Below are 17,998 nucleotides of genomic sequence, written 5' to 3'. Positions count from 1 at the left end.
TCCCCTCTTAGCCTTTTTCTTTCCAATGAGAACAGACCAATAAGTCACATTCTCAAGATAACTAAGGTTTTATAACAAAAGGTGACATCTCAGCTCAGAAAATGCATTAAAGGTATGAGATTAGTGTCTGTCTGTATCCCAATCTTGAGTCAGACTGGTTCTATTTCCAAAGTGGAATTTACAAAATATTACAAAAATGCAGGTTCTGTATTTTTTGACCAAAATAGAATGTATCTGCAAATATAGTTCTGCAAATACAAATTCACCCCATAAACCTATGTGTGCGCGTATGTAGGAGAGAGACAGAGTGTGAGTGTGCACGTGAGAAAGTGTGTTTGCATGTGTTAAAGCTTGGTAAAGTGTGAGTGTGATGGGGTATAAGCCTGTGAGAGGGTGCATGTGTGTGTGGGGGGGGGGGGGGGGGGGGGGCTGTGTGTATGTGAGAGAGTGATTTAGTGCAGTGGGGTCACCTGTAGTGTGACATGAACTCAAGATCCTAGTTGAGGCCATCCCCATGGGTACAGAAATTGGCCATCAGCCACTGCTTGGCCGCTTGTGCTGGTGCTTGGAGGATGGTCGCCTGAAGGTCTGAGGCCAAATGTCCCTGACAGCTGAAGTGTTCCCTGACTGGGAGGGAACATGTCTGGTGATTGTGCGGTTTCCATTCATCCGTTTGCGTAGCATCTACTTGGTCTTACTTGCTTCAGAGCATCCTTGCCTGCAGTGCATGAGATAGACAACATAGGCCGAGTCACATGAGTACTTGCTGTGTACGTGGTGGGTGGTGGCCTGACGTACAATGGTGGTATCTATGTCAACACTCTAACACGTCTTTCAGTGATTGGCAAGACAGGGTTGTACGGTGTTTTGGTCGATGTTGTCTTGAAGCATGGGCACTTTGCTCTGAATAATCATCTGTTTAAGGTTTGGCAGTTGTTTAAAGGCAAGAAGTGGAGGCATAGGGAAGGTTTTGACGAGGTGTTCATCCTAATTGATGACGTGTTTGCAGGCTGCGAAGAACATGGCGTAATTTTCTACTCCCGGGAAATACTGTATAATGAAGAGTACCCTAATGGTTGCAACCAGTGTCGGTCTCCTGAGGAGGTCATTACGGTTTCTTGTTGTGGCACATTGGAACTGGCAATCGATGAGTTGAACATTGTTATTCTTATGAGAGCATCCTTGAGCACTTTCAGGTGTCTGTTACGTTCCTCCTCATCTGAACAGATTCTGTGTCTGAATAGGGTTGTCCGTCGGGGATGGCTGTTTTAATGTGTTTAGGGTGGAAGCTAGAGAAGTGTAGCACCATGCGGGTTGCGGAAGAGTGAGGTACTGAGGTGCCCATCCTTGATGGAGATGCATGTGTCCAAGAATGACACAGATACTAAAAAGTAGTCCTTGGTAGCATGGTGGCATGAAATGCATTGAGGGCAGAGCGGTAGATGTGATCTATATGGACTTCAGTAAGGCGTTCGACAAGGTTCCCCATGGGAGACTCATTAGCAAGGTTAGATCTCATGGAATACAGAGAGAACTAGCCATTTGGATACAGAACTGGCTCAAAGGTAGAAGACAGAGGGTAGTGGTGGAGGGTTGTTTTTCAGAATGAAGGCCTGTGACCAGTGGAGTGCCACAAGGATCGATGCTGGGTCCTCTACTTTTTGTCATTTACATAAATGATTTGGATGCGAGCATAAGAGATACAGTTAGTAAGTTTGCAGATGACACCAAAATTGGAGGTGGACAGCGAAGAGGGTTACCTCAGATTACAACAGGATCTTGACCAGATGGGCCAATGGGCTGAGAAGTGGCAGATGGAGTTTAATTCCGATAAATGCGAGGTGCTGCATTTTGGGAAAGCAAATCTTAGCAGGACTTATACACTTAATGGTAAGGTCCTAGGGAGTGTTGCTGAACAGAGACCTTGGAGTGCAGGTTCATAGCTCCTTGAAAGTGGGATAGGATAGTGAAGAGCGCGTTTGGTATGCTTTCCTTTATTGGTCAAGAGTATTGAGTACAGGAGTTGGGAGGTCATGTTGCGGCTGTACAGGACATTGGTTAGGCCACTGTTGGAATATTGCGTGCAATTCTGATCTCCTTCCTATCGGAAAGATGTTGTGAAACTTGAAAGGGTTCAGAAAAGATTTACAAGGATGTTGCCAGAGTTGGAGGATTTGAGTTGTAGGGAGAGGCTGAACAGGCTTGGGCTGTTTTCCCTGGAGCGTCAGAGACTGAGGGGTGACCTTATAGAGATTTACAAAATTATAATGGGCATGGATCGGATAAATAGGCAAAGTCTTTTCCCTGGGGTCGGAGAGTCCAGAACTAAAGGGCAAAGGTTTAGTGTGAGAGGGAAAAGATGTAAAAAAGACCTAAGGGACAACGCTTTCATGCAGAGGGTGGTACGTGTATGGAATAAGCTGCCAGAGGATGTGGTGGAGGTTGGTATAATGGCAACATTTAAGAGGCATTTGGATTGGTATATGAATAGGAAGGGTTTGGAGGGATATGGGCCAGGTACTGGTAGGTGGGACTAGATTGGGTTGAGATATCTGGTTGGCATGGCCAGGTTCGACCGAAGGGTCTGTTTCTATGCTGTACGTCTCTATGATTGACTGCCTGCAGATTGAGCATTTTTTGAGCCAAATAGAATCTATCTGTAACTATTCTGCAAATACAAATTCACCCTATAGACTCATATGTTTTGTGTGCATGCATGATCAAATTCACCCTATAGACTAATATGTTTTGTGTGCATGCATGATAGTGTGCGTGTGTGCGTATAGGGGTGAGGGGGTTTGAGTGTGGGGTGTGTCTATGTATGTGTGTATGTATGAGAGAGGGTCAGCGTGAATGTGAGAGTATTGTGTGATCACCTCTATTGTGACATTTGTCTACTACAAACCAACCGACTCCCATAGCTACCTGGACTACACCTCCTCCCATCCTGCCCCCTGTAAAAACGCCATCCCATTCTCCCAATTCCTTCGTCTCCGCCGCATCTGCTCCCAGGAGCACCAGTTCAAAATACGTATAACACAGATGGCCTCCTTCTTCAAGGACCGTAATTTCCCCCCCAACGTGGTCGACGGTACCCTCCACCGCATCTCCTCCACTTCCCGCTCCTCCGCCCTTGAGCCCCGCCCCTCCAACCGCCACCAGGACAGAACCCCACTGGTCCTCACCTACCACCCCACCAATCTCCATGTACAGCGCATCATCTGCCGTCACTTCCGCCACCTCCAAACAGACCCCAGTACCAAGGATATATTTCCCTCCCCTCCCCATCAGCTTTCCGTAGAGACCACTCCCTGCGCGACTCCCTTGTCAGATCCACACCCCCCACCGACCCAACCTCCACTTCCGGCACCTTCCCTTGTAACCGCAGGAGGTGCAACACTTGCGCCCACACCTCCCCCCCTCACTTCTCTCCAAGGCCCCAAAGGAAACTTCCATATCCGCCACAGATTCACCTGCACCTCCACCCACATCATCTACTGCATCCGCTGCAGCCGGTGTGGCCTCCTCTATAGTGGGGAGACAGGCCGCCTACTTGCGGAGCGATTCAGAGAGCACCTCTGGGCCACCCGGACGAACCAACCCAACCACCCTGTAGCACAGCATTTCAACTCCACCGAGGATATGCAGGTCATTGGACTCATCCACTGCCAAACCACAACAACCCGACGGTCAGAGGAGGAGCATCTTATCTTCCGACTGGGAACCCTCCAACCACAGGGGATGAACTTGGACTTCACCAGTTTCTTCATCCCCCCCTCCCCCCACCTTGTCTCAGCCGAATCCCTCCAGCCTGGCACCGCCTTCCTGACCTGCAGTCTTCTTCTTGACCTCTCCGCTTCCATCCTACTCCGACCTATCACCCTCACCTTGACCTCTGTCCACCTATCACATTTCCAACGCCCCTCCTCCAAGTCCCTCCTCCCTACCTTTTATCTTCTCCTGCTGACCACTCTCTGCTCATTCCTGAAGAAGGGCCTGTGCCCGAAACGTCGAATCTCCTGTTCCCTGCATGCTGCCTGACCTGCTGTGCTGTTCCAGCAATAAAGTTTCAACATGCACCCAACGTCCTAGTTGAGGTGATTTTTCACGGGTATTGAACTTGGCTATCAGCCTCTGCTTAGCCACTCTGCATTGTTGCATATCCTGAAGTCTGCCTTGGAAGACTATCATCCCAAGATCTCCGATTAGGATAGAACACCCCTGTCTGGTGATTGTGGTGTTCATCCATCTGTTGTCATAGCATCTGCTTGGTCTTGCTAATGTACCGTGCCTCAGGGTATCTTATATTGTAGCCAATGAGACTGACAACGATGGTCAGTCATATAAGTGCCTGCTGCGCACATGGTGTGTTCTAAATAAATCTAGTCCCATTTTCTCATAGAATCCCTCCACTGTGGAAACAGGCCATTTAGCTCACCAAGTTCACATCATTGTGCCTGAGATTTTTGGGTGACCTTAAGGGGGAGTAGGTGGGGTCCTTCGTGAAAGTGAGGACTGCAGACGCTGGAGATTAGAGTAAAGATTAGAGTGGTGCTGGAAAAGCACATCAGCTCAGGCAGCATCCGGAGCCCTTCATCAGGAATAGAGGCTGGGTGCCTCAGGTGCAGAGATAAATGGGAGGGGGGTGGCGCTGGGGGGGAAGGTAGATGACAGTGCAATAGGTGGATGGAGGTGGGAGTAAAGGAGGGGATGGTGGACTGGGGATAGATGGGAAGAGTGACAGGTCATGGACATGGTGCTGAGCTTGCAGGTGGAAGTTGGGGCATCAGAAAAGTGGGCGGGGCAGTGTGACGCGTGATGGGTAGGCGGGGTCAGTGTTCCGAGTTAGCCCTGCCCACTGAAGGGGCGTCTCAATGCGCCTGCCACTCAGAGCGGTGTTTGTCTTGGGGCGGGGGACGGGAAAGCTGGCGTGTCAATCAGGTGGGCGGGACCTTCCGTGTACATCAGCGCGCTACCCGGAAGTGGCGTGGCTGGCAGGGCTCCTACCACCTCCGGTTCTAGAGTAGAGTGAGCGGCGTCTTCATCAAATTCCCCCCCGGACCAGGTCCTGGTCGTGACATCGCGGCCGACCCCAGCAGCTGCTGCTGGCATCGCGGCCGTTTCCCGGTCCCGGTCCCGGTCCCGGTCCCGGGTACGGCCTGGTGTAGTTGTGCCGGAGCGGTGTGGACTCTGTGCCGAGACGATGGGCTCTATGTTCCGCGGTGAAGAGATGTGCCTGGCCCAGCTGTTCCTCCAAGCCGCCTCGGCCTATGATTGTGTCAGTGAGCTCGGGGAGGCCGGTTTAGTGGAATTCAGAGACGTGAGTCTGTTTACTGAGTAATCCAGTGACTAACTAGTAACCCCCTGCACTCATTGACACTCCACTGATAGTCTGGTGACTAGCAATCCATTCAGAATACACTGCCTAATAATCCAGCCATTGACAACCCTTAATTAGTTAGCAAACCTCTGTTATAAATCCACTCACTGAGAATTTAGTGACTGGCTAATAATCTTTTGTTACTAATTCACTCACTGGCTAGTAATCGACTCGCTGACAATCCACCACCTAAGGAGTAATCCGCTCAGTGATTGTGAATCAATGGATGAAAAGTGATCTGTTTGCTGGTAATCCACTAATTAATAATCTATTGACAAGTATTCCTCTCACTCTCTAACAGTCTTCTTACTGACTGAGAATCTACTGACTAACTAGTCTTTTGTAATAAGTACTAATCGATTTGCTAGTAATACATTTACTGAATAGTAATTTTCTTGTGAGTTAGTGACCAGTTTAAATCATTGACATTACTACTTAATGTATTAGTGTATGGTATTTAATCCAGACCTCATTAACAATTAAATCTTTTAGACATATTGCAAAGTTACTATATATAGATGCTAGTTAATAACTGCTAACATGTTTCACAGTTGAAACGTTATAAGCTATTACGAGGTCAATTCCCGGAATGGCGGGACTATCTTACGCTGAAAGATTGGAACGACTGGGCTTGTATACACTTGAGTTTAGAAGGCTGAGGGGGGATCTGATTGAGACATATAAGATTATTCCTGGAGGCAGGAGGCATGTTTCTGCTGATGGGTGGGTCCTGAACTGGAGGACTCAGTTTAAAAGGAGAAAGTGAGGACTGCAGATGCTGGCGATCAGAGCTGAAAATGTGTTGCTGCAAAAGCGCAGCAGGTCAGGCAGCATCCAAGGAGCAGGCGAATCGACGTTTTGGGCATGAGCCCTTCTTCAGGAATATTGTCGATTCTCCTGCTCCTTGGATGCTGCCTGACCTGCTGCGCTTTTCCAGCAACACATTTTCGACACAGTTTAAAAATAAGGGGTAGGCGACTTAGAACAGAGTTGAGGAGATCTGATTGAGGTGATCAGCCATGATCATAATGAACGGTGGTGCTGGCTCGAAGGGCAGAATGGCCTATTCCTGCACCTATTGTCTATTAATAATCTAGCAAGTGTAACTACAAATGTATAAATGACTCCTAAAAAATATATACGGTACTATTCAGCATGTTGTCATTTGATATGTTATTTATTATGTAAGGAATTAGTGTACTATTTAATGTTTGTAATGTTGTATATCCAGCAATAACAAACCCTGTTTATAGAGTAGAATATTTCACTTTGAGATGCAATTTGGATTATATTGGATATTTATTGCAGCTGTTGAAAATGGTGGGGACCTGCTAATCTTTGAAATGTAATTTCAGTATTTTAATTGTAGGATGTCCAATCAAATAAATCACTGGAGATAAGTCACTGATGTTTTCATTCTATGTTTCTGTAGCAATCTAAGGATCAAGGTAGGCCATTTAGGACTGAGATGAGGAGAGTAGTGTCTTCACCCAGTTACTGGTGAGTCTGTGGAACTGTCTGACACAGAAAGCAGTCGAAGCCAAAACATTGAATGTTTTCAAGGAGGAGTTCTTGGGGCTAAAGGGATCAAAGGGTATGTGGAGAAAGTGGGATCAGGGGACTAAACTGCATGATGAACCATGATCAAATTGAATGGCAGAGCAGGTTTGAGGGGCTGAATAGCCTCCTCCTTGATTCTATGTTTTAAAAGGGCTGCTCAAACAGAAGGGAAAGTGAAGTAATTATGGGGAGGTTGTGAGATTTGGTTTGTCTGGTTTTTGCCAGTTTCACAGCCAGCTGGTTTGCTGTTGTAACATTAAAATTGAATGTTGAGAGTGATTACATACAAATAGAACATGGAATTGCTCATAGAATAAGTCAGACAATTTTTCTCACTCACCAAACCCTTCATGATTTTAGACACAACTGTAAGACCTCATCTTAGCTGCCTTTTCTCTAAGGAGAATAGGCCTTTCTCCAATGAAATAATAAGACCATAAGACATAAGAGTGGAAGTAAGGCCATTTGGCCCATCATGTCCTTTCCGCCATTTAATCATGGCTGATGGGTATTTCAAATCCACTTACCCGCACTCTCTCCATAGCCCTTAATTCCTTGTGAGATCAAAAATTTATAAATTTTTGCCTTGAGGCTGCAGAATGATTTAGACGTTTAGCAGAGTGGTCCAGGAAATGGCTGATGAAATTCAACATGAGCAAACGCGAGGTCTTGCTCTTTGGAAAACAGAATATAGACATGGACTATTTTCTAAATGGTGAGAAAATTCATAAAGCCGAAGTACAAAGGGATCTGGGAATGCTCGTCCAGGATTCTCTAAAGGTTAACTTGCAGGTTGAGTCTGTGGTTAAGAAAGCAAAATGTAATGTTGTTATTTATCAGGGTTGGAACATAAAAGCAGTGATGTGCTTCTGAGACTTTATAAAACTCTAGTTAGACCCCATTTACAGTACTGTCTAATTTTGGGCCCCCTACCTCAGGAAGGACATACTGGCACTGGAGTGTGTCCAGCAGAGATTCAGATGGATGATCCCTGGATTGGTAGGCCTAACATACGATAAATGGCTGAGGCTCCTGGGATTGTATTCAATAGAGTTCTTAGAAGATTGAGAGGAAATCTAATAGAAACTTACAAGGTAATGCATGGCTTAGAAAGGGTGGACGCTGGGAAGTTGTTTCCATTAGGCGGGGAGCTTAGGATCTGTGGGCACAGCCTTAGAATTAGAGGGGATCAGTTTAGAACAGAAATGAGGAGCCATTTCTTCAGCCAGAGGGTGATGGGCCTGTGGAATTCAATGCCTCATCGCTGGAGCTATCCAAGTCTTTAAGAGGCCATTCAATCCATTGAGACCATGCAGGCTGTCTGTAGAGAAATCCAGTCAGTTCCATTTCCCTACTCTCCCCCTGAAGTCTTGTGAATTTATTTCCCGTCCAATTTCCTTTTAAAATAATTCAGCATCTCTGCTTCCAAGGTCCATATTATGTTGGTTAACAGTTTGTTCCTGAATTCATGCAGGATAGTTAATAGTTTATGCTTGTTTTAGTGGCTGTTAACTTTCACCCAGGTTATAGTTTCTAAGCACAGTCCCTTTGTCTGACATTAAACTGACAGGTCTGTCATATTAATGTTTGTCCATATTACAATTAAAATACATTTGCAAAAGAAATATCTAAGTCATAGGTTAGGATTGTTTTCATTAGGAAAAAAGGATGTTGAGGGGAGACCTGATTGAGGTCTACAAAATTGTGAAGGGTATAGACAAGGTAGATAGAGGTGAGCTTTTTCCCAGGGTGAAGGATTCCATAACGAAGTCATGCTTTCAAGGTGAAAGATGAAAGGTTTAAGGGAAATACATGCGGCAAGTATTTCACACAGAGGGTGGTAAGTGCCTGGAACATGTTGCCAGAAGAGGTAGCACAGTAAATTCATTTAAGATACGTCTGGACAGATGCATGAATTGGTGGGGAGCAGAGGGATGCAGATGCTTAGGAATTGGGCGACAGGTTTAGACAGAGGATTTCGATTGCCTCAGGCTTGGCGGGCTGAAGCGCCTGTTTCTGGGCTATACATTTTCTTTGTTCTTTGTAGTTTGAGCCATAATTGTGCTTAGAATTGTTACAATGATAAAACAACAGTTGTATCTTCAAAAGTAACTTGCCATATCTTGGTTAGACTTCAATATTTCTCATTTTTTAAAATATTAGACAGTCACTCCCTCTTGAAACAAACAAAAGCTGAAATTGCTGGGGAAAATCAGCAGGTCTGGTAGAATCCATGGAGAGAAAACAGAGTTAATGTTTCGAGGTCGGTGATCTGCAATGTTGACTCCATTTTGTTTTCTTCATAGATGCTGTCAGATCTGCTGAGTTTCTCTGGCAATTTCTGTTTGTTTGTTTATTTGGGTCTTCAGCATCTACAGTTCTGTTTCACTCCTTCTTGAAAATTAATATTTAAGGATTTTGTGCAGATTTGGATTTCTGAATGCAGGAGTGACTTCATTTTCCTTTAGTAAGTTGCTAGACGTTAACACAGCATTGTGGAAGTGCAGGCTCTATTTTCAGAATGTGATGTTGTTGAGGGTAATATGAGAGAGGCTGAATTGTGTGGTTATTCAATCACTGTGACCGTCTGGGAGAAGACCTCGTACCAACTATGGCATTTTCTTTTCTCTTTCATGAGATGAAGATTGCTGGCAAAAACAACGTTTGGTGCCCATTTCTATTGTCCTTGAGCTGAGTGTCCATTTCCCCATTTCAGAGGGAAGCAACGAATCAACCACATGCTGTGGGTCTAGAGTCACATGTAGGCCAGACTGGGCAAGGATGGCAGATTGCCTTCCTAAAAAGGCATTCATGAACCAAGTGCTTTTTAATAAGAATCATGGTTACTAGTACTCAGGCTAGCTCTCAATTTAGTTTGCTTGAATTTAATTTAATGATGGGATTTGAACCCATGTCCCCACAGTATTAACCTGTCCCTCTTGATTCCTAGTTCAGTGACATTACCATTGTGCCATCATCTTCCCATGATTGTTGACTTTTTAAGGAAACAGTTTGAACTAATTCTTCTATTTTCTGTGAAGTTGAACTGTCAATCTTGCTGCTGTTCCAATTGCAGCTGCAATTCATGTGACTGGGTAGTAAGCCCCTCATTCCTGAAGAAGGGCCTGTGCCCGAAACGTCGAATCTCCTGTTCCCTGGATGCTGCCTGACCTGCTGTGCTGTTCCAGCAATAAAGTTTCAACTTTGATCTCCAGCATCTGCAGACCTCACTTTCTCCTAGTAAGCCCCTCTCCCACCTTCAGGAAAAACGGAACTTTATAGGAAAGATTTTAAGTGTTCTAATTAAAAAAAAAGTTGGGTTATTTTGTGGTGCTGGACTTTCATCAGGTGTGTGCTTTCTGCTGAGTCAAAGTACAGAATCTTTGCTGCTGTGCTGTCACATTCCCATTTTCCACATCATTGATATTTGAATGAAACAATCAGGGTGAGTTTTGCACTGTAATTTAACGAGTTGTATGAACTAGGTAGAGAATTAGTGTGTAACACGGCATGTCAGAGAGAGCTGTTCAGGCTGATCCCAGGCTTAAGTCAGTCATGCAGGGAACCATTATAGTTTCACAGCTGATCCTCAAAGTTATTAAATCTTTGTGGGAACAGAGTCTAATGAGAAATGATTTGGAGCCAAATCCAATAAGCATTTATGTGCCAAATGCCACGTAAGTTTAATAGATCATTGTGGAGATATCTCAGTGCCACCTGGAAAAGCTGCTAATTTTGTGACACTGCAGAGCAAAACTGACCGCAGTTTCCCTTTCCACGTGGTTAAAGATGCCCTCCAGCGCATCTCGTCCACATCCCACACCTCTGCCCTCAGACCCCACCCTTCCAACCGTAACAAGGACAGAACCCCCCTGGTGCTCACCTTCCACCCTACCAACCTTTGCATAAACCAAATCATCCGCCAACATTTCCGCCACCTCCAAACTGACCCCACCACCAGGGATATATTTCCCTCCCCACCCCTTTCCGCCTTCCGCAAAGACCGTTCCCTCCGTGACTACCTGGTCAGGCCCTCCTAGAACCCTTCCTGGCACCTTCCCTGCCACCGCAGGAATTGCAAAACCTGCACCCACACCTCCTCCCCCACCTCCATCCAAGGCCCTAAAGGAGCCTTCCACGTCCATCAAAGTTTTACCTGCACATCCGCCAATATCATTTATTGTATCCGTTGCTCCCGATGCGGTCTCCTCTACATTGGGGAGACTGGACGCCTCCTAGCAGGGTGCTTTTGGGAACATCTCCGGGACACCCACACCAACCAACCCCACCGCCCTGTGGCCCAACATTTCAACTCCCCCTCCCACTCTGCCGAGGACATGGAGGTCCTGGGCCTCCTTCACCGCCGCTCCCTCACCACCAGACGCTTGGAGGAAGAACGCCTTATCTTCTGCCTCTGAACACTTCAACCCCAGGGCATCAATATGGACTTCAACAGTTTCCTCATTTCCCCATTCCCCACCTCACTCCAGTTCCAAACTTCCAGCTCAGCACTGTCCCCATGACTTGTCCTACCTGCCTATCTTTTTTTCCACCTATCCACTCCACCCTCCTCCCTGACCTATCACCTTCATCCCCACCCCCACTCACCTATTGTACTCTATGCTACTTTCTCCCCATCCTCCTCTCATTTATCTCTCCACCCTTCAGGCACTCTGCCTGTATTCTGATGAAGGGCTTTTGTCCGAAACGTAGATTTTCCTGCTCCTCGGATGCTGCCTGAACTACTGTGCTTTTGCAGCACCACTAATCCAGAATCTAGTTTCCAGCATCTGCAGTCACTGTTTTTACCTGGGTTGAGTTAATGTCCAGGCTCCAAACACTGGGTTCGAGTGAGAGTATTTAATGCGTAGGAATATGTGTAGATCTGAGCACATGCAAATTCACTGTCATTTGTGTTGAGTAGATTCAGGAGGTAAATATCGGAGCAACTGCATCAGACGGATCAATGGAGTGGACAGAACTTGTGAGCACAGGTGTTTGTCGCCTGTTATTGTTTGCCATAATTGTGCCTGTTTTGCAGCACATGTTTACTTTGAGCGAGAGAAATGATCTTCTGTACAGCAGAGAGTGAAAGGTGCTGACACTCTTCCCTGAGGTAGATAACAGCATTCTCTCTAACACTCACACCTTGTGAAAACCAAAAGAACTGCAAATTTTGTAAATCAGAAACGAAAACAGAAATGGCTGGCAAAGCTCAGCAGGTCTGGCAGCATCCGTGGTGAGAAAGCAGAGTAGATATCAGTTCTGACGAAGGGTTACTTGACCTGAAATGTTAACTCTGATTTCTCTCCACAGATGCTGCCAGACCTGCTGAGCTTTTTCAGCCATTTCTGTTTTTGTCCCACATCTTGTAACAGTTCATAACAGAAAAAGAATGATTGCATATCTCTATAGCACATTTCATGATGAGGACAGGTAATGCTGAGATAATATTTAGCTGAAGATTGCTGTAGAAGTGGCAAGTGGATGATCCATCTCGGCTCCTCCTGGTCCTCAGCATCACAGATACCAGCCTTCAGTCAATTTGATTCACTCACCATGATATCGAGAAGCTGCTGAAGGCACTGGATACTGCAAAAGCTGTGAGCCCTGACAACATTCTGGCAACAGTATTGAAGATTTAAACTCCAGAACTTGCCACTCCCCTAACCAAGCTGTTCTAATACAATTACAACACTGGCATCTACCTGACCATGTGGAAAATTGTCCAGGTATGTCCTGTACATAAAAAGCAGGGCAAATCTAATTCAGTCAATTACCATCCCGTCCGTCAACTCTCGATCATCAGTAATGTGATTGAAGTTGTCATCGACAGTGCTATCAAGCAGCACCTGCTCAGCAATAACCTGCTCAGTGACGCCCAGTTTGGGTTCTGCCCAGGGCCATCAGCTCCTGACCTCATTACAGCCTCTGTTCAATATGGAAAAAGATTTGAATTCCAGAAGTGAAGTGATAGCCTTGACCTTAAGGCCACATTCGACCGATTGTGACATCAAGGAGCCTTAGAAAAACTGGAATCAATGGGTATCGGGGGCAAACTCTCCACTATTTGGAGTCAAACCTGACACTTGGGAAAATGGTTGTGGTTGTTGGAGGTCAATCATCTCAGCTCTAGGACATCTCTGCAGGAGTTCGTTCAGGGTATTGTCCTAAGTTCCCTCCATGAAAAGGTCAGAAAAAGCAGGGATGTTTGCTGACAATGTTCAGTACCATTCGTGATGATTCAGACACTGAAGCAGTCCATATCCAAATATCCAGACCCTTCAATCCAACCCACCCATGCCAACCAGATATCTTACATTAATCTAGTCTCATTGGCCAGCATTTGATCCATATCCCTCTAAACCCTTCCTATTCATATTCCCATCTAGATGCCTTTTAAATGGTGTAATTGTACCAGCCTCTACCACTTCCTGTGACATAGGTTTAAGGTGAGGGGAGGAAAGATTTAGAAAGGGAGCCAAGGGGCAACCTTTTCACACAGAGGGTGAAAATTCCATACACTATCACCCTCTGTGTGAAAAAGTTTCCCCTCGGTCCCTTTTTAAATCTTTCCACCCCTCGCCTTAAACCTGTGTCCTCTAGTTTTGTACTCCCCTACCATGGGGAAAAGACCTTGTCTATTCACCCTATCTATGCTCCTCATGATTTTACAAACCTCTATAAGGTCACCCCTCAGCCTCTGACAGTCCAGGGAAAATAGTCCCAGCCTGTTCAGCCTCTCCCTATAGCTCAAATCCTCCAACCCTGGCAACATCCTTGTAAATCTTTCCTGAACCCTTTCAAGTTTCACAACACCCTTCCTATAGCAGGGAGACCAGAATTGCACGCAGTTTTCCAACAGTGGCCTAATCAATGTCCTGTACAGCCGCAACCCGCGTCCCCAACTCTTGTACTCAAACACCTTCTCCACTACCCTAAATTGGGACAATATTTTGGGCCGAAAAGTGGCAAATGACATTTGTGACACACTCTGAAAACAACAAATGCTGGCGATCACAGCAGGTCGGACAGCATCCATGGAGAGAAAACAAGTTAACATTTTGAATCTAGATGACTCTTCATCAGAAGTGAAGTCTCATTCCTAATGAAGGGCTTTTGCCCGAAACTTTGACTTACTTGCTCCTCGGATGCTGCCTGACCTGCTGTGCTTTTCCAGAGCCACTCTAATCTAGAATTAGAAGTGAAGTGTGGAGGAGACCGCATTTATGCTATAGTATGGGAGCGGGTGGATGGGAATAGTGGTGGAGGAAATATGTTGATAGTTCAGATTAAGTGATCAGAATGTGAGAATGGCAGAACAATGGTGTGTCTCCTGCCAGACTTGAAAGGACATCTGGAATGGGGGTGGGCGAGGACATGATAATAAGCTAAAAGAAATGGAAGAAATGTTCGCAATATGAAAGTGTGAATTAAGTAATAAGTCCAGAAGTCTGTAAAGTGCTTAGTCTGAAGATGAGATGTTGTTCCTCCTGTTTGTGTTGTGATTCAGTGGAACACTGCAGCATGCAGAGGACAGAGACATGGGCGTGCGGGCAGGGTGCTGTGTTAAAATGATCAGCTCCAGGAAGGTCAGGGTCCTGCTTGTGCACAGACCGGTGGTGTTCTGCAAAGCACTCAGTCTGCATTTGGTTTCCCCAATGTAAGGTAGGCCACATTGCATGCAGCGAATACAATACACAAAATTGGAGGAGGTACAGATGAAATGCTGCTTCACCTGGAAAGAATATTTAGGCCCAAGGATGGTTAGCAGGGAGTAAGTGAAGTGGCAGATGTTGAACCTTTTTGCGGTTACGTGGGAAGGTGATGAGGGAAGAAGGGGTGGTGTTGGTGGTCATGGAATGGACTAGGGTGTCCCGGAGGGAATGATTCCTGTGAAATACAGATGGGGGAGTGAGGGGAAGATGTGTTTGGTGGTGACGCTCTGCTGGAATTGTCTGAAATTTTGGAGAATGATCCTTCGAATGCGGAGGTTGCTAGAATGAAAAGTGAGGACAGTGGGTACCCGATCACGCTGTTGTGAGTGATGGGAAGGGGCAAGAGCAGCAGCACAAATAATAGGTCAGGTGTTGTTGAGGGCCCTGTCAACCACATGGGTGGGAAACCATGGTTATCGAAGAAGCAAGCCATGGCAGCAGCACTGTTTTGGAAAGTGGCATCATCTGAACAGATGTGATGTAGGCAAAGGAACTGGGAGAATGGGATGGATTCCTTGCAGGATGTGGGGTGTGACGATCTCTAATGAAGGTAGCAGTGGGAGTCAGTGGCTTTGTAGTGGATTGCAGTGGATTCCCCAGTTTATTCCTCAAAATGGAGGCAGAATGTTCAAGGGAAAGTATCAGGAATGGACAGTGTGATAGTTATAGAGGGGTGGAAATTGGAGGCAAAATGAACAAATTTTGCAAGGTTCTGGCTGGACTGTGAAGCAGCACTGAAGCAGTTGTTGATGTTCTGAGAAAACGAATTGAGAGAGGAGGCCAGTATAGGACTGGAACAAGGATTGTTCCACACACCCCGTAAAGAGGCAGGCGTAGTTGGGACCCATGCAGGTGTCCATGGTCTTTGACTTGGCAGAATTGAGATGATGGATTAAAGGAGTAATTGTTCAATGAGAGAACAAGTTCAGGATTAGTGGTGCTGGAAAAGCACAGCAGTTCAGGCAGCGTCCGAGGAGCAGTAAAATCGACATTTCGGGCAAAAGCCCTGCGCAGGTACCAATATCATTTATTGTATCCGTTGCTCCCGATGTGGTCTCCTCTACATTGGGGAGACTGGATGCCTCCTAGCAGAGCGCTCTAGGGAACATCTCTAGGACATCTGCACCAATCAACCCAACCGCCCTGTGGCCCAACATTTCAACTCCCCCTCCCACTCTGCCGAGGACATGGAGGTCCTGGGCCTCCTTCACCACTGCTCCCTCACCACCAGATGCCTGGAGGAAGAATGCCTCATCTTCCGCCTCGGAACACTTCAACCCCGGGGCATCAATATGGACTTCAACAGTTTCCTCATTTCCCCTTCCCCCACCTCACCCCAGTTCCAAACTTCCAGCTCAGCACTGTCCCCATGACTTGTCCTACCTGCCTATCTTCCTTTCCACCTATCCACTCCACCCTCCTCTCTGACCTATCGCCTTCATCCCACCCTGATTCATCCATTGTACTCTTTGCTACCTTCCTCCACCCTCCTCCCTGACCTTTCACCTTCATCCCCACCCCCACTCACCATTGTACTTTATGCTACTTTCTCCCCACCCTCACCCTCCTCTCATTTATCTTTCCATCCTTCAGGCACTCTGCCTGTATTCCTGATGAAGGGCTTTTGCCCGAAACATTGATTTTTCTGCTCCTCGGATGCTGCCTGAACTGCTGTGCTTTTCCAGCACCACTAATCCAGAATCTGGTTTCCAGCATCTGCAGTCATTGTTTTTACCTAGAGAACAAGTTCAGCCAAGTGGAGGTGAGTGGTGGTGGATGGGGATTGTTGAGGCCTCTGGTCGAGGAAGAAGCCGAAAGCTGTCAGACCATCCTGTTGGGAAATGAAGGTATAGAGGGATTGGACATCCAGGGTGATCAAGAATCACCGCCGAAGGTCACCCACCCAGACCCCTACATTTACCCCCTGCACCCAACACTATGGGCAATTTAGCATGGCCGATTCACCTAACCTGCACATTTTTGGATTCTGGGAGGAAATCGGAGCACCCGGAGGAAACCCACGCAGACACTGGGAGAATGTGCAAACTCCACACAGACAGTCGCCTGAGGTGGGAATTGAACCCAGGTCTCTGGCGCTGTGAGGCAGCAGTGCTAACCACTGTACCACCATACTGCTGTCACTGGGTCAAACTCTTGGAATTCCCTTTCTACGGACATTGTGGTAATATCTACAGCACACAGATTGCGGTGGTTCAAGATGGCAGCCCACCTCCCATCTTCTCATGGTAACTAGGAAGAGACAATAAATGCTGACCCAGCCAAAGTCGCCTGCATCCCCTGAACGAATCAAAGAAAAACCTTGAAGGGTGACAGCACTTAGCTTGTATGCAGCGATCTCCCACAGCAGCACTGAGATAGTAACCTGAATAATAGAATAAATAGACAAAGTCTTTTCCCCTGGGGTGGGGGAGTCCCAAACTATAGGGCATAGGTTTTAAGGTGAGGAGATAAGATATAAAACAGACTTAAGGGACAACGTTTTCACACAGAGGGTGGTGCATGTATGGGATGAGCTGCCAGAGGAAGCAGTGGAGGCTAGTACAATTGCAACATTTAAAAGGCATTTGGATGGGTATATGAATAGGAAGGGTTTGGAGGGTTATGCACCCTAGATTAGGTTGGATATCTGGTCGGCATGGACAAGTTGGACTGAAGGGTCTTTTTTCGTGCTGTACATCTCTGACTAATCTGTTGTATTGATGGTTAGATGGCAATGCATGGGGGCAGGTTTGAGCCAGGATTCCTCTTCTCCCTAACACTGACATATCGATGGGAGCTTGATTCAACAGCTCAGTATCAGGCTGGATTGTAACACTGTGGATAGATCCAGTAGGTAGTTTGTGTGGACAGAGGTGGTTCAGGTTGTGCATCTTGCAGTTAAATTAACCCAGGCAATGAAAGTAAAGTTTTTAGATGAACCTTGCAAAGATTATTTCAGTGGAGTTGACAGTTTGAGGGGATAGTTGTAGAACTGTTTCTGTCTGCTGGGAGATGAGGTGGATGGAGTAAGATCATGCTGGAATGAACTGAATATGACTTTAACCAATTGAGGGCCCATTTCTCTTTTTGTGCATTCCTGTCTTGTGTCTAAACGTTGAGGTTGCTTTGTGAGTGAGCAGAGCATTCTCTGTTTTAACAATATGGGACACTGGGAGGTGGTTTTCTCTGACACTGTCTCCTGGTAAGGGATTGACCCTTTTAGGACCAAGACAAGGAGAAACTTCATACGGGAGGGAGTGAATCTTTAGAATTCTCTGCCCCCACAGGACTATGGAGTCACCATCATTAACTTTATTTAAATAGAGACAGATTTTTGGGC

At 46.4% G+C, this 17,998-nt stretch overlaps 1 protein-coding gene across 4 annotated transcripts in view; it reads left to right on the top strand.

Moving 5' to 3' along the window:
* The first annotated feature begins 5,202 nt into the window (after positions 1–5,202).
* Positions 5,203–17,998, top strand: part of LOC122551019 (V-type proton ATPase 116 kDa subunit a 2-like) — an 88,885-nt gene continuing 76,089 nt past the window's right edge. For 2 of the 4 annotated variants that reach the window (XM_087999814.1, XM_087999816.1), the window contains exon 1: positions 5,203–5,320. The gene's annotated coding sequence lies outside the window, so the exon portion shown is untranslated. The remainder of the gene's footprint in view (positions 5,321–17,998) is intronic. The other 2 variants (XR_015761230.1, XM_087999813.1) reach the window with 1 other exon arrangement.

This window comes from Chiloscyllium plagiosum, unplaced genomic scaffold (assembly GCF_037043375.1).
Source record: "Chiloscyllium plagiosum isolate Xiang-an unplaced genomic scaffold, Cpla_swu_hap1 HiC_scaffold_24, whole genome shotgun sequence".
NCBI classification, from domain to species: Eukaryota; Metazoa; Chordata; class Chondrichthyes; order Orectolobiformes; family Hemiscylliidae; genus Chiloscyllium; species Chiloscyllium plagiosum.
This window is presented reverse-complemented; position numbering and strand designations above follow the sequence as displayed.